General features: G+C 42.2%; 1 long non-coding RNA gene across 1 annotated transcript; it reads right to left on the bottom strand.

Annotated features, from left to right (window-relative positions):
- Positions 1-13,028: 13,028 nt before the first annotated feature.
- LOC123116735 (uncharacterized) lies at positions 13,029-15,237 on the bottom strand. The gene is made up of 4 exons (XR_006457163.1): positions 14,972-15,237; positions 14,179-14,872; positions 13,394-13,883; positions 13,029-13,251 (listed from the first exon to the last, which is right to left on the bottom strand). It is a non-coding gene; the product is annotated as an uncharacterized lncRNA (long non-coding RNA).
- Positions 15,238-16,655: the final 1,418 nt, after the last annotated feature.

Here is a 16,655-nt window from a genome sequence, read left to right on the forward strand (position 1 = left end):
CCTCCAACGGGCAGTGATTTAGAGTTTTCTTTTGAGAAAGAGATGGATAGTTATGAGCGCATCTTATATGGTGATGTAAATGCCACATCCAAACGGGTGTGCACGGGTAGAGTTGTTGCAGTCCAGGATGAGGAAGGCGGGGTTACACATGTTGCAAAGGAGACTGATGAGAAGGAGGAAGAGTATGCCCTGCGAGGTGGGGAATCAGTTGGCGAAGAAAAAGATGAGATTGGCACATCGGCGGCCTCCGAGGAGGAGGACCGCCGGGCCAAATGAAAATCCTAGGCTGGAACTGCCGTGGTATGCTCTCCAACACGGCAGTTCGTGAGCTTCTGGAGCTACAGAAGCGTACAAGGGCAGATTTAATTTTCCTCTCTGAATCCCATTTGAATAATTGTAAAGCCGATGAGCTTCGTCGCGTATTAGGTTTTGATTCTATGTTTGTAGTGGAAAGTGATGGTAAGGCCGGAGGCCTCGCTTTGTTTTATCATGAGTCCAATAAAATTGAGTTGAACTATGTCTCGCCCCATTTTATTGATATTGTTTTTATGTATGAGAATGTGGTTCAGTGGCGGTTCACAGGCTTCTATGGTCATCCGAAATGGAATGAACGTCATCTATCTTGGGATGACATTCGCAATTTACATAGTAAGAGCAACCATCCTTGGGTGGTTTTGGGGGATTTTAATGAAATTTTATACCCTTCAGAAAAAGAGGGTGGTGTAGCTAGACCACTTGGTATGATGAGAGAGTTCCGTGAATGCCTAATGGATTGTGGTCTCGACGATTTAGGCTATACAGGCGACCTTTTCACTTGGAGTAGAGGCGAAATTCGTGAGCGTCTTGATCGTGCGGTCTGTAATTTAGCGTGGGCAAATAAATTCCCACGTGCGGGAGTGACCAACGAAGAACATGTTCATTCTGACCATCGTCCAATCGTACTAGATATTGATTTTTTGGATGAAAAAAATCTTCAAACGACCAGAGGGACGTGTTAACCAATTTGAGGCAAGGTGGTTGAAAGAAGAGACAGTCACTGAAATTGTTAAGGCATCTTGGGAGAAAGCAAAGCTTGCAGGGATTGGACCTTCACTTGCTGATCGTACAAGGGCAGTGCATGCCGATCTGCATACTTGGGACCGGGATACTGTAAAGGGACCGAAGGTGAGAATTAGGAAATTGAAAAAAGAATTGGAGAAACTAAGACGAGGCCCTATGGATACGGAATCTCAATGTCGCCAGAAGGAAATTATTGTGGTAATTGAAAATATATTGGATCAAGAGGAAATTTTCTGGTTACAAAGAGGACGGGTGAACTGGTTGATGCATGGGGATCGTAATACAGCTTTCTTTCACAACGCTGCCACGCCCAGGAAAAAAAGAAATAATATAAGGAAACTCTTAGATGATTCAGGAAACTGGGTAGAAGAAAAGGAGTTGAGGGATCACATCACCAAATATTTTTCAAAGCTTTTCACTTCGAAAGTTCAGCATCCTAATCAAGAAGTTTTATCACTTGTCCGTAGGAGAGTGTCAAATGAAATGAATAGTGCTCTACTTGCCCCTTATACCGCGGAAGATGTTCGCAAAGCTTTATTCGATATTGGGGACTTAAAAGCTCCAGGACCAGATGGTCTCCATGCTATTTTCTATAAAAGGTTCTGGCCTATGCTGGGGGAGGACCTAATTGAGGAGGTTCTGAAAGCAGTCAACACATGTACTATCCCGACAGGTTGGAACGATACGGCCATCGTGATGATTCCTAAGATTAATACACCAGAAAAAGTAACACAATTTAGACCGATCAACTTATGTAATGTGGTATACAAAATAATTGCAAAAATGGTGGCTACCCGTTTGAAGGTTTTTTTACCAGAAATCATTAGCCCAACACAGAGTGCATTTGTACCGGGAAGACTGATAACGGACAATATTTTAGTGGCCTATGAATGTTTTCACACAATTAAGAACAAAAGAGAAGATAGAGAGGGATTGTGTGCCATAAAACTTGACATGCACAAAGCATACGATAGAGTCGAGTGGCCTTTCTTGAAAGAGATTATGTTGAGATTGGGTTTTCATCAAGAATGGGTGAATTTGATTATGCACTATGTCTCAACTGTCGAATACAGAGTAAGGATCAATGCAGAGGAAAGTGAGAGCTTCAAGCCTACTAGAGGACTGAGGCAGGGTGATCCGCTATCACCATACCTCTTCTTGCTATGCACAGAGGGGTTAAATGCATTGCTGACACATGCCGAGGAAAACGAAAACATATCAGGAGTTAAAGTATGTAGGGACGCCCCGCCAGTCACAAATCTTCTCTTTGCGGATGATTCATTGATCTTGATGAAAGCCAATCAGCATAGTGCGGCGGCCCTGAAATCAGCTTTAGATTTATATTGTGCGGCATCGGGACAACTGGTAAGTGTGGAAAAGTCCAGCATTTTCTTTAGCCCTAATACAACGGTTGAGATCAGAGAAGAAATGTGTATAACGCTGAATATAATGACGGAGGCAATGAATGATAAATACCGGGGTTTACCAGCCAACGTGGGTGCTGACAAATCAGACTGCTTTAAATTTCTGATTGAACGAATTGTTAAGAAAATTAGTGGTTGGAAGGAAAAATTACTGTCCGCCGGGGGGAAGGAGATCCTACTCAAGGCTGTGATCCAAGCCATACCTACCTATGCAATGTCGGTCTTTAAAATTCCTAAAAAAATTTGTAAAGGAATCATTGACGCGATAGCGCATTTCTAGTGGGGTGACGAGGAGAACCAGAGGAGGATGCACTGGATGGCCTGGTGGAAAATGTGTGTACCAAAAAACCAAGGTGGAATGGGATTCCGTGATATCCACTGTTTCAACCTGGCTTTGCTCGCCAAACAAGCATGGCGTCTTATTGATAATCCTGATTCCTTGTGTGCCACTATTCTGAGGGCCAAGTACTACCCTGATGGCGATTTGCTGAAGTCTAAGCCAAAGCGTGGCGCTTCTTTCACCTGGCAGAGCATTATGGCAGGTATAACTACTCTGAAACGTGGCTATATTTGGCGAGTGGGTAATGGACATAACATCAATATCTGGGAAGATGCCTGGATCCCAAACTGTGTCACTAGGAAGATTGTGACCCCTAGGGGGAGCCATTTGCTATCAAAAGTGAGTGACCTGATTGACCCTGCTTCCAACAATTGGGACGAGGATCTGATTAGACAAACTATGTGGCCCATTGACGCACAACGAATTCTTTCAATCCCACTTTCGCAATATGATATGACAGATTTCATTGCCTGGAGTTACACAAAAAATGGTATGTTCTCGGTAAGGTCTGCTTACTCGGTGGAATGGAATTATCAGTATGGGAGTAGACTCAAATATTCTAATGGGATGGGGCGAAGCATACCAAATCCTATTTGGTGTCAGATATGGAAGTTATCCTGCCCAGCAAAAGTTAAAAATTTTATATGGCGTACATTACATGGCACTCTCCCATGCCGGGTAACACTCGCTAATAGACACATGAAGGTCTCGCCCTCTTGCCCGACTTGCTCTCGGGGTTTAGAAGATACGAAACACATGCTTTTCCTCTGTAGTAAAGCAAAGGAGGTTTGGAAGAGACTAGGGATGGATGTGATTATTGATAAAGCTTGTGAGGTTGATCTTGCCGGGGAGGCAATATTGGAATACCTTCTACTTCTTCCAGACCAAGACTTGAGTATTATGGGGTACCAAAATATACGTGAAATGATAGCTATTTCAGCTTGGTACCTATGGTGGGAAAGACGAAAGTTAGTGCATAAGGAATTAACTCAGAATGCAAATCAGATAGCAATGGGGATCATAGCTCTCACATCCAACTTTGTAAATGCATCATCTCCAAAGGCGACGATGAAAAAGGGGGGTTGGTACTGCCCTCCTAGGGATTTTGTGAAACTTAATGTTGACGCCTCTTTTGATCATGATATGCTGAAGGGTACGATGGGGGCAGTTTTAAGAGACCACAAAGGTAGGTTCATTGCAGGAGGAAATGGAAAGATTGACTATTGTGCGGATGTTTTGATGGCTGAAGCTTTAGCTCTCAAGTTTGGCCTAACAATGGCGCAAAGGGCGGGGTGTAACCGCCTAATCATCAACTCAGACAACATGGAGGTGGTTGAGACCATGCAGGAAGGAGGACAATCAACGGGAGCGGCGGCAGCAGTTTTCGAGGATTGTTACCACTATGCCTGTGATTTTGTCACGACTAGATTCGAACATTGTAATAGAGAGGCAAATAAAGTAGCTCATGAACTTGCTAGATTAGCTAGATTTTCTTCGACTTCCGACTGGTTTGAGGAACCTCCAAATGAAATTGTAATGATCCTCACAAACGATGTACTGGTTATTTCAAATGAATAAAGTTTCCTTTTAAATCAAAAAAAGCAATGATGTACTAGTTTTAGAAGTGTGCAAAAAGATGCACGGATGTCGTAATAGTAAAAAATCTTACCAGGGTATCTCCATGGTAGTTACCGTAGTTCAACACGTGCACTAGTGGCACGTATTGACCATAATGTTGAGGAGTTTGATTGATATTGTAATTCTCAAGATCAGTACAAAATGCGATCAGATGATTTTTCTCCTGATAAGTTAATTCGGAGCCTTCGGTGTAGTAGGTTCTGTCTACCATCTTCCGCACATTCTTTGAAGAATGAAAATAAGCTGTCAATGGAAATAAGTTGTCAACTATTTTGAAATAAACAATATAAATTACTTAATAACTATGTTAAGCTCACATGGGGGAAGAATCGGAGGTGTATCCACAAGTACGCAAATCGAAGGTCTCTCTTGCTCGACTATAGGATCACCAAGATCCATGGTGACAAGCATACCCTCATTAAAACCATACATCTTGCAAAGTGCTTCCCAATTTTTGCAACCAAAATGGGTTACACTCTGAGCATTGTACAGCTTTACTTGAAAATCCACACCATGATGGGTACTTAGGATAATTTTTTTGGTTTCCATACTTTCATGGTCTTCAAAACCCATCCTCTCCAAGACATAGCGTCTTGCAAAGCATGGGATAAGCTAGTCGAATTGAAAAAGATGAAAAATACATGTTAAAATAGTTGAAGTCGTGCTTAATTGTGAAAAAAACTATTGTCGTCGTTGCGTACCGTATGAACATCGAAGGTCTCCTCGAGCTTAATGCTGAAGCGCCGATCTTCGTCCAGCTCAATGAACCTGTCGCACATACCTCGGTCGTCGTGGCACCAGTCGCACTCCCCCGGGCGGTTTTCGTCGTCCGAGTACGACATTTCCGGCCTATGTTCATAATTCAAATATTAAACTAGATCATTATTATTAATCACGGGTTGACTATCGGTGATGTACGTAGCTCCTCCTTTCATTCCCGAGTGCATTATTACACCAAATTGTCTAGCACACGGGAATGAAGGAGAACTTATCCAATATGAGCATTCAATAAGCAAAACCAAATCATAAAATAAGCAAAACCAAATCATAAAATAAAGTAGTATTCAAATTAGCATGCATTCAATAATTATAAGCAAAAGTACATCATCTCTTGGTGTCCGTACATCGTCGAATATTATCACTAATATAGCATCACTAATACAACTAGAACCGTAGCGCCCGACGGGTATCGTCGCGGGCGGTGGACACCCAAAGATAAGGAACCATCACAGGATCATAGCTCCAGTGAGATCCCTGAAGAACCTGCCAGGTATTGTCGAACCTGCCCTCCAATGCAACCATGTAGCGACGGACGTGCTCGTCCTCCTCGCTGACACGGTGACGTACCACCTCCGCGGTGTCCGGAAGCCTCAGCACCATCACTGGCCCACGCGACCGCCACCAAACAAGGATCGGGTCAACAACGGGCTGCCTCCTCACCAACCTACGTCCCCCGGAAGGTAGCACCTCCCAATACCAGCCCGGCGGAGCCCAGTCCCGAACATGGCCCTGATCAAGCAGGCCTCCACCGCCGAGTCGACGACGACGAGGATGCGGGATAGGCATCGCCGACGTCGATGCGGGAACTACTTCTATATATAGTTAAATAAAGTAGTTTTATTAATTAAATCCACTATCTAGTTCAACTACTAAGCACTTACTATAAATAAATAAAGTAGTACTTACTAAAAACAAAGTAGTACTTACTATAAATAAATAAAGTAGCACTTACTATAAATAAAGTAGCACTTACTACAAACTACTTCTATATATAGTAAAATAAATTAGTTTATTAAATCAACTAGCTAGTTCAACTATATATGAAGCACTTACTATAAATAAAATAAAATAGTACTTACTAAAAATAAACTAGTATTTTTCTAACTAATTATATTAAACACTTTCTCTTCTTATTTTTTTCCTTTTTCTAAATACTATGAACAAAAAAATCATTAAAATTCTATGAACAAAATTAATTACACAATCTAAATATCACCAAAAAAATATATTAACAATAATATCACCAAACATGCATATTCAACAATAATATCAACCAAAAAATCTATTAACAAAAAAAAAATCTAACACAATATGAACAAATTAATTGCACAATCTAAATTAACATACTATGAACTACATATCTAAATTACTACATATCTAATCTAACAAAAAAATCTATGAACTACAAAAAAATCTAAAAAAAATCTAACAAAAATCATAAAAAGTTGCTCACGGCGAGGTCGACGGCGACGACGAGGTGCGGCGGGGCGGCGACGTCGTCGGGCGGCGCTGGCCGGGGCGGCGATGTCGGGGCGGCAGGGCGGGGCGGCGCGGCGACGGCGTCGGGGCGGGGCGGGGAGGCGACGGCGTCGGGGCGGGGCGGCGACGGCGAGGTGGCGGCAGGGGACGGCGCGCGGCGTCGGGAGAGGAGGAGGAGAGATCGAAGTGGGGATGCAGTTCTGAAATTTTCCTAAGTGCTACTTATATAGCAAAGGCTTTGGTCCCGGTTTGTGGCACAAACCGGGACCAATGCCACCTTTAGTCCCGGTTGGTGGCACCAACCGGGACCAAAGGCCTCTTTTCAGCAGCCCAAAGGCCGGGAAACAAAGACCTTTGGTCCCGGTTGGTGCCACCACCCGGGACTAAAGAGGGGCATTGGTCCCGGTTGGTGCCACCAACCGGGACTAAAGAGGGACATTGGTCCCGGTTGGAGCCACCAACCCGTACCAATGGACCCATCTAATTACTTATTTATTTTCTGCAGCTGTTTTTTAGCTGATTCTTTCTGCAGCTGTTTTTTTAGTCCTACCTCGCCAAGCGAGAGGCACTCGCAGCTGTTTATAAGCCCTGAGTGCAGAGACGATGAAGAAGAGGCTCAATGCTCACCTGCACGTTGGTTCGCTTCAAGCCTTGAGGAATAGGGTAGACTGCACGGAGCTATGTGCAGTACAGTTTACACTATTCCGAAAGACTTGAAGCGAATTAACTAGCATTGCGCCTCTTTTTTATTTTTAATGACTTATTACCACTCAGAAATAAATAGAAAAAAATAAATATAGCAGAAAAGAAAAAACTATATAAAAAACTACTCAGAAATAAATAGAAGAAAAAATAGTTGTGATTAACTTTACTAAAAAAGATGAGCATAGATGCTTATTTTTAATTACTTATTACCACTCAGAAATAAATAAATATAGCAGAAAAGAAAAAAAACTATATAAAAAACTACTCAAAAATAAATAAAAGAAAAAATAGTTGTGATTAACTTTACTAAAAAAATGAGCATAGATGCTTATTTTTAATGACTTATTACCACACAGAAATAAATAGAAAAATATAAATATAGCAGAAAAGAAAAAAACTATATAAAAAACTACTCAGAAATAAATAGAAGAAAAAATAGTTGTGATTAACTTTACTAAAAAATGAGCATAAATGCTTATTTTTAATGACTTATTACCACACAGAAATAAATAGAAAAAAATAAATATAGCAGAAAAGAAAAAAAAACTATATAAAAAACTACTCAGAAATAAATAGAAGAAAAAATAGTTGTGATTAACTTTACTAAAAAATGAGCAAGATGCTTATTTTTAATGACTTATTACCACACAGAAATAAATAGAAAAAAATAAATATAGCAGAAAAGAAAAAAACTATATAAAAAACTACTCAGAAATAAATAGAAGAAAAAATAATTGTGATTAACTTTACTAAAATCTTTTTTATTTTTAATGACTTATTACAACTCAGAAATAAATAGAAAACAATAAATATAGCAGAAAAGAAAAAAACTATATAAAAAACTACTCAGAAATAAATAGAAGAAAAAATAGTTGTGATTAACTTTACTAAAAAAATGAGCATAGATGCGCTTATAGAGAAAATTAAACCTAAATTCATAATAAATTTCTACTAACTTCAGAGAAATTCAGTATGAATTTAGGTCAAATTCCCTGTATAAGGGCATCTATTTTCATTTTGAGAGGAGCTCAACAAGGCAGAGAGGGAGGGGCTTATGAACCGGTGTGAGCCCCCTTCGGTTGGCGAGGTGGGACTAAACTCTGGCCGCAACGAGGACCAACCCTTTAGTCCCGGTTGGTGGTATGAACCGGGACTAATGGGCGGCCTTTGGTCCCGGGTCATGCCTCCAACCGGGACCAATAGTGGTGGGCCAGGAGCGAGGACCATTGGTCCCGGTTCGTCCCGCCAACCGGGACCAAAAGGTCCAGACGAACCGGGACCAATGGCCCACGTGGCCCGGCCGGCCCCCGGGGCTCACGAACCGGGTCCAATGCCCCCATTGGTCCCGGTTCTGGATTGAACCGGGACTAATGGGCTGACCTGGCATGGACCATTGCCCCCTTTTCTACTAGTGCCCAGCCCAACTGAGGATACAACCGACGGCCCAACAGTCTTTAACGCACCGAACGCAATCGATATAGGACGCGGCACGAAGTAGAAAATGAGAGCAATTTTATATAGGACATCCCCAAATTATTAATAATCTTATGATTTTGTCTATACGAATCGTAAAAGCGTATTATGACATGAGAAGAAAGCGTATTGTGACGGTGAACCCACAGAGTCAATCCGTGCTTTATTATTACTAGCAAAAATGCCTGTGCGTTGCAACGGGATTTTTTTTACGAAACCTTAGCCCGTGCTTCACTATAGAGTAAAGAGCAGTTGTGATAAACCAGGTGGCAGACAACAATGCAGCTGAATGAACCAAACAAATAATTAAGTGATATGTATAAGGTCAATGGGACTTTTTAAGAATGGCAATTATGACCTTGACGCATTGTGAGACTTTGATTTAGTCAGCGATGTTGTAGTGGTGCCCGCAACCGTCCATGATGCTCGCCTTCATAACGGTAGTGCTAATACGAATGAGTGTGGATCCCATCGCAACGTAGGCTGAAGCCATCCATGATACCTGCCCCTGTCGGAGTTGAAACAACCTTCGGCTTGACCTCAACCGAGTGGCAACAAGAGGCCGATTCAGTTCTAAACCATCAATCATTTTATACCCTACTTGATGAGTCACTCCAAAGGGCTAGAGGATGATTGAAATCACAGGACAGGGTCCTACCATATAAAGTAGCTGGATTTTGGATAAGACATGAAGTAAACTACAATGATACGTTCAGAATGAAGGAGGCTACAAACCACCATTAGTCGTACAGTTTATTTGGTGGTTGTTCTTCATTGACTAAATATTTGTATTGTGGGCCTTCAGCACAACTACTTATAAGCATATCAAGCAGAGATGATAACTAATAGCAATCAGTCAGAAAACATGTTAGTATTCAATCATTTGTCACACCAAATTAAGCAGATTAATCAGGTCTTCTGAAAAGAAGCAGCAACTTAGGTGCAGGAAAGGAAGATTTTATAGTCACTAAGATGCACATACGAAGAATAAAAAAACTGTTCATGAATAATGGTGCCAGTGTAGTGGGTTTACGTTTACTGTTACTCCCTCCGTCCCAAGTGAGACTTACTCCCAGGAGATGATTGCATATGAAATTGACTGCCTTGAAAGCCTATCACGTGTTTGATCCGTGTTTGGATCAGAGCCGAACCTGAAAGCCATCCTTTGTTTTTGTCATGCAGCGAGCCCCCCAGCAATTTCCTCATCCTTTAATTAAGCCCACAATCGTCTTTCCCTTTCTTTAATTACAACAAGCAGCCCACAAGTACCGTTAGCATGCCCCACAATCCAGTTTCCGTCACGCCCACAAATTCCCAGCTCCCACGTAGGTACAAGTTTTGCACAGGTATTTTAACTGGTGCTATTGTATCTATTGGAGCGAGGTGGGACTAAGACAAAAAACACAAACTTAGGCCTTCTTTGGTTCATAGGATTGGAAAATCATAGGAATAAGAAAGTCATAGGAAATGAGATGACATGCATCTCAAATCCTATAAATAGGAATAGAAAAAGAGATGCCCTTTGATTCACACCATAGGATTTTTTCCATTGAGTCTAGGCTAATGTTTGTTTTCCTATGAAATGTGGAGGATAGGAAGAATTCCTTCATAGGAATAGGATTTCATTCCTACAAACCAAAGAGCTCTGAAGGAATTTTTCCTATAGAAATCCTATCCTATGAAAATCCTATAAAATTCCTCCAAACCAAAGGAGGCCTTAGCCTTCTGGAATACCATAGAGCCATAGAGGTCGCCAGTTCGATCCTGAACATGCTAGTACTATTTTTGCTTCTCCGGTTGTAAGTGGGCCGGCGTCCATACAAGAGCCCATACGGCTTGTCTAAAAGAAAAGGCTACACGAACTGGGCCTGTGAAATTCGGTCGAGGGAGGACGCAAAACGTACGAAATAGTGGTGGTAAAATAATACCACCTCGGATGTAGAAAATAATATAAGTGGAAAAACTGAAAGCGTAAATTCATGGGAAGAAGCGTATTGTGACGGTGAACCCGACAAAGTCAATCAGTGCTTTATTATTAGGTAAAAACTAGTACAAATGCCCGTGTGTTGCACCGGGCGGAAAAAAGAGCACAACCTGCTTTATGCGCCATTTTTATATTCAATTTTAATAAACATTAATAATAAGGTTATACTGATTATTGCTTTTTGTAGAATGAAGTTTGGACATGAAGAAGCAACTTAGCATTCTTTGTCTGATGGAAGAGAGTATTGGATGGAATGGTTGTCCATAAGTTTTATTTTTTATTTTTTGAGAAACTGTGAAATTTTCCTTATTTTTAATAAAATTCACAAAAATTGGGACACTTTTAAGTAAATGTGCCCATGCGTTGTAACGGGAAAAACAAAATGATTTTGCAATGGAAGGAAAAATCACTTGATTTTACAGTTTCATATATTCTTTGTTTAGTACTTCAGTTACCCCTCTTTCGTGTACCGACCCCAATGCGAGGGTAGGAGGCCGGAGAGGCTTGCCGCAAGCCCACACCTGACACAACGAAACCTATTGCCAGCAATTCCGATCCACCACAGCCTCTCACCCTGCAACGCCAAGATGTTGCCTTGTGGTGTAACGATGGACTGGTATCTGCTTGTTACTTCAATTAGTTAGTAAAAAAAAAACCAAGCATGCAATGTTGTCTTGTTGACGACTTTGTCCTAGGTGCTTGACATGAGCTCGTCATGCCTTGTGTGACACTCCTGTCCGAAAATATTCAGTTTTATCGCCATGGAAGAAACACAAAGATAGAACTCTTTTTCTTTATAAACTGTATTGAGCACAAGACTACCAATAATTGCAAGGTGCTCTAGTGAAATCAATTGGGCAAAGTACAAAGTACTTTTACGAACTAAAAGATGCACTTATATGGACAATATGAATGTATTAGGAGAATAAAGATTCTGACAATGAACTGTGGAGAAAAACAATGATGTCGAAACAACATTTTTTCCGCTAGATCCATAACTGTAGAAAAACATCCAATTGATTGTATCATTACTTCAATGAACTAACTGGGAAGTAGTATTACTTTAGAACTACATATATTCAAGATGAAATCCTATACAAACATTTTTGTGACAAAAACCAAAAAAGCGTCAACATTTCCCAGATCCATAGACATAAGAACATAGTGGACTGATACCCACACACCTAATAATTTCCTGCACTTTAGTGTGGCATTTGCAAGATATTCGGCAGAAAGGATCATAAAGAGAGCTTAGCCATTCCACCTCTAGACAGTACAATTAGGTCTTTAGCTTTAGCTTAATAACCGAACTGCAAGTGAAAGCATGATACTCCTGATAATAGAAGAACATGTCGACCTATTTGTCCAGAACCAAGATAGAATTGTCACGGTGTACCGTGTACGCCAAAAGCCAGAGATGGTTTGTGAAGAAAAACAGCAGGCAGCTATGATCAATGTCACTAAATTAAATATTCCAAATCTTTGTGACAATGACCAATGTCACTAAATTAAATAGTCCAAATCTTTGTTTTTTATGTCGAAGTGGTGTCCAAAGCCTTTGAGAATCCGCAGTTTAGACTTGAGAATATACAGCAAGAAGACACAGGTGCATGATACACCCAGGAAGAATTCAGCTTCAGAGTGGCACGCTACAAACTGGGTACACAGGAAGAATTCAGCTTCAGAGTGGCACACTACAAACTGGGTTCACAAAAGACATGGAAGGTAGCTATATAATATAGTGGAAGCTACATCCAGGAAAAGAAAGTAGTATTCAGATTCAGATTGTCAAGGAAGAAAGGAAGACATAAACATTTGATGAAGATGCAATTTCTTGGTAGAAAGCAGGCACCTCCGCTTTGATCCTAGGTGATTTCATCGCCAATACATTGATCCAGTTCCTAGTAGTTGTTTGTTTTGGTAAGATCTCCATAATCCGGCTTTAACCACCAATATTTTACTTGAATATATTTACTGAAATGTCATAAAACTATATATTGTGAAATCATGTTGAAGACAAAAGTTCGTATAGGATTTTTAAGTATCCAATCTTAATATCTTTATAGGTATACTGGTAGGTCAAATTTCATCCATACTGTACAAACAGGAGGTCTACTAAAATCAATTAGCCAAAGTACATTTGCACTTTATAAAATGGACAGTATGACTATATTAGGAGAATACAGATGTAGACACTGAACTATGGAGAAAAACAATCTGAACTAAATATCAAGAACTATTTGTGTGGACAAATATGGTGGAATTCTGTACAGCAAACCAAGTTTGACTCAAATCAAGTGCTTGGATGTATCACTCTTGGATCTTTTCACTCTCCTGCTCAAAGATTGGCCTTACTTATTCTCTTCAACCTAAATAAACAAAATTAGGAAATAATTAGTCACTAACAATATACAGAAAATTGACAGTAAAACAATCAACAAGCGTATTCTGAAATTCTGATCCTACAAAAATGGAGAGCAAACACGTAGCACTACATCTCAAATATCAAACCTCTCTCAACGCCAGAGCTCCTCCCGAGGAGAGCCGCCGCCGCCGTGCACCACGTCTCCTGTGGTCCTGCCCGAGCCATTCGTCTGCATCCTTTAGTGCGCGCATGTACCCACGACCCCGCCGCCCTATCCTTTTCCTTCTTCTCTCCCTTTTGAATTCTTCTCTCTTGCAGGGAATCAACTCCCATGACACTCGAGCTCCGTGGAATTGTACAGGCAAGTAGCTTAACAACACCGATGAGACTGAATGTGCACACTATAGGAGCACCAATATACAAGGATATTACTGTGAGAGGCGACTGTCCACAAATTCAACTCTAGTGTTAATAATTGTCACCCGTATGAAATAAAGCATCCTCTTTAACAGTTTGTTGCGTCATTTGTAGAAGTCAAAGTCTGTCTAAAGCTTCTGGAAGTTGGTTCGGTAACCCTTCTCGAATTCCTTGGGGGATAGCATACCGATTTTTGCAGACAGCATGCATGCCAACTTCCTGGCAAATAGCAGCAATTTTAAAAAGATTGACACAGTGAATAACACAAAGGAGGCAGAAAAGGGTGCCTAATTTACACAAGCAGTTACATAACATGTCATAATCAGGCATTGCTACTGCTATTATAGGTGTCAATATATATGAAACAAATGTATGGTGAGCAGAAGGTACATTTTTAAGAGTAAAGGATTTAAAGAATCATTATCATTTTCTAATTCAGCTGACGCAATGAAATTTCTTCTGCTTAAGTAGTACAAGTGACAAAGAATGTTCAGCATAATGAAAAGGCACTCACATCAGCAACACTGATTTTATCCGGTCTGAAGACATAATCTTCCAAATCAACTCACATCAGCAGCACAGATTTTATCCGGTCTAGAGACATAATCTTCCAAATCAACTAACATCTTAAAGCTCCCTTTATCAAAAAAATCAACTCAGATCGGCAACACTGATTTTATCTGGTCAGAAGATATAATTTTCTAAATCATCCTCGTCACTCAAGTTCATCTTAATTAACAGTACAAACCTGAAAGAAAGGAGGTCATCCCAATTATCAGATGCAAACAAAACATAATCTCAAAGAAGATGAAGAAACTAAGATTTCAATAGACCGCAGCCACCACGATGCTCCTGCTCGCTGGAGTGGTGGAGGTCGTATCCCGTCGAAGGCGTGGTGGTGGTGGCCCATGACGAGCAGTCGGTGGGCTCTGTCCTTGGGGCAGCACACAGCCCAACCTCTCAATGCCCGAGATCCTCCTGAGGAGAGCCGCCGTCGCCGCCGTGCGCCACGTCTCCTGCCGGAGCCATGGCGCTGGAGCTCCGCCGTGAGCTCCTCGCGTCGCCAGCCGACGAATCCGACCCCCCCCCCCCCCCCCCCCTAGCTGGATCCGGTCTGCCACGAGCCCCAAGCCGCCCTTCATCTGCACTCCTTCTCCGCCTCGCCGCATCTCCACCTTAGTTCCTCATCTCCATGGATCCCCTTTTCCCTGGTACACGGGAGCTGGAGGTTAGCGATTGAAACGTACAAGCACAGGAGAACCAAACGTTTCTGAGATGTCCGACGGAGCTCGACGCAGCGCGCGAACCTAGCCTTGGTGAGACGGCGGCGTGGCTGCTGCAACGAGAGGAGTCCGGTCGGCGAAGCTCGGCGGCCGCGCGCGCATCATCCAGCCACGCGCAGCCGCTCGCGGGCGCACGCGAAGCCACAACGGCCATGGCTGATGGCGGAGCTTCTCCCCTCGCCGCTCGCCTCCGCTCGTCGGAGCCCCAAGCACCGCCGCCGTGGAGTGTCCCCCTCCCCGGCGCTCCTTCCACTGCTCCGACGAAAGGAAGACGGCGTGGACGAATCGTTTTTCACTTATCCATGGATTGCGGGTTGAATACTAAAAAGCACAGGGACCTTTGTGAAAAAAGGCCGCGACGGTGAACCCGACAGATTCACTCCGTGCTTTATTACTAGGGAACGTATCCTGGAAAAATGAATTGGTGGTGAAAATCTGAAAAGTTTGCCCGTGAGGCGTTGGATCCAAAATCAATGCATCTTGTGAGAGGTGGGAGGGTTCAGAAGATAACTAATAACACTTTCACACATAACCCCCTACACGTACGAACCAAGACTCAAGTCCTCCATACCTAGACTTCTGGTCGTCACGCCAAACACATAATGGAGATCCATCCATGCAAAGCGCCGCCATCGACCCTTCTCCTAGACTCCCATGTATGTGTGACGGCGCGGCGCTCATCACCGCCCGTACCTAGCGGCGGCGACATCCCTTCTATGAGTATGGATCCAGCAACTTCCGATAAAGCACCAAATCAATCTCCCCGTACCCTTGCAGAGGTATGTGGTACATGTCCCTGATTAATTCTGTTAGTCCTTGGAGCAAACGTGATCAAGTGATGTTTTACCCGCTGTTGTTGAACTACAGATGGAACCTAGGCTCGGTTGCGAATTTTCATTGCAAACCAATGGTGCCAATAATAGATAACCAGAAATCAATCTCCCTCCAGTCATCCAGGATAGCTTCAGCACACCCAAGAAAGGAGCTAGCAGCGGGCCTTTTTGTGTGAGCATCTATTTTATCCTCAGTTTTTGTAGTATTCCTCTAACCGATATTAATTTCTGATGCACTCCGTCCTGTAATTTTAGGGTTCATCGTGTACACCGGAATGTGATGAAAATCTAAAGCCGGCTGTAGGCATGACATTCGAGAACATGGAAGCCGTCGAAGAGTTCTACAAGGCTTATGCACACAATGTTGGCTTTTCAGTTCGAATCGGTCAGAAGAGGACTGTAGATAATTTGGTGGTCTGGAGACGATTTTTGTGTGCCAAAGCAGGTTTCAGATCCAAGTCAGAGGAAGACAAGAAGGTTGTGACCGGAAATAAGCCAAATAAGCAGAAGAAGACAAAGATTACTAGATGTGGTTGCGAAGCTATGATAACTGTCAAGCTTATGCAGGGTGGCATATACTCAATAGTATATTTTCATGAAGAACACACACATGAATTTGTCACACCTAGCAAACATCATTTAATCAAGTCAAATAGACAAGTTAGTCAGAGGGCCAAGACCACTCTGTTCACATGCCATGCGGCTAGCATTGGCACATCTGGTGCCTTCCGATTGCTTCGTATTGGCGAGGGCGGATTTGAGTTTGTGGGTTGCACAAAAAGAGACTTGCAGAATTATCATCGTAATTTGAGAAGTTCGATCAAGGATTCAGATGCTCAGATGTTCATTGATAATCTCAAGAAAAGGAAGCAAAT

This window comes from Triticum aestivum, chromosome 5B (assembly GCF_018294505.1).
Source record: "Triticum aestivum cultivar Chinese Spring chromosome 5B, IWGSC CS RefSeq v2.1, whole genome shotgun sequence".
In the NCBI taxonomy this organism is placed as follows: domain Eukaryota; kingdom Viridiplantae; phylum Streptophyta; class Magnoliopsida; order Poales; family Poaceae; genus Triticum; species Triticum aestivum.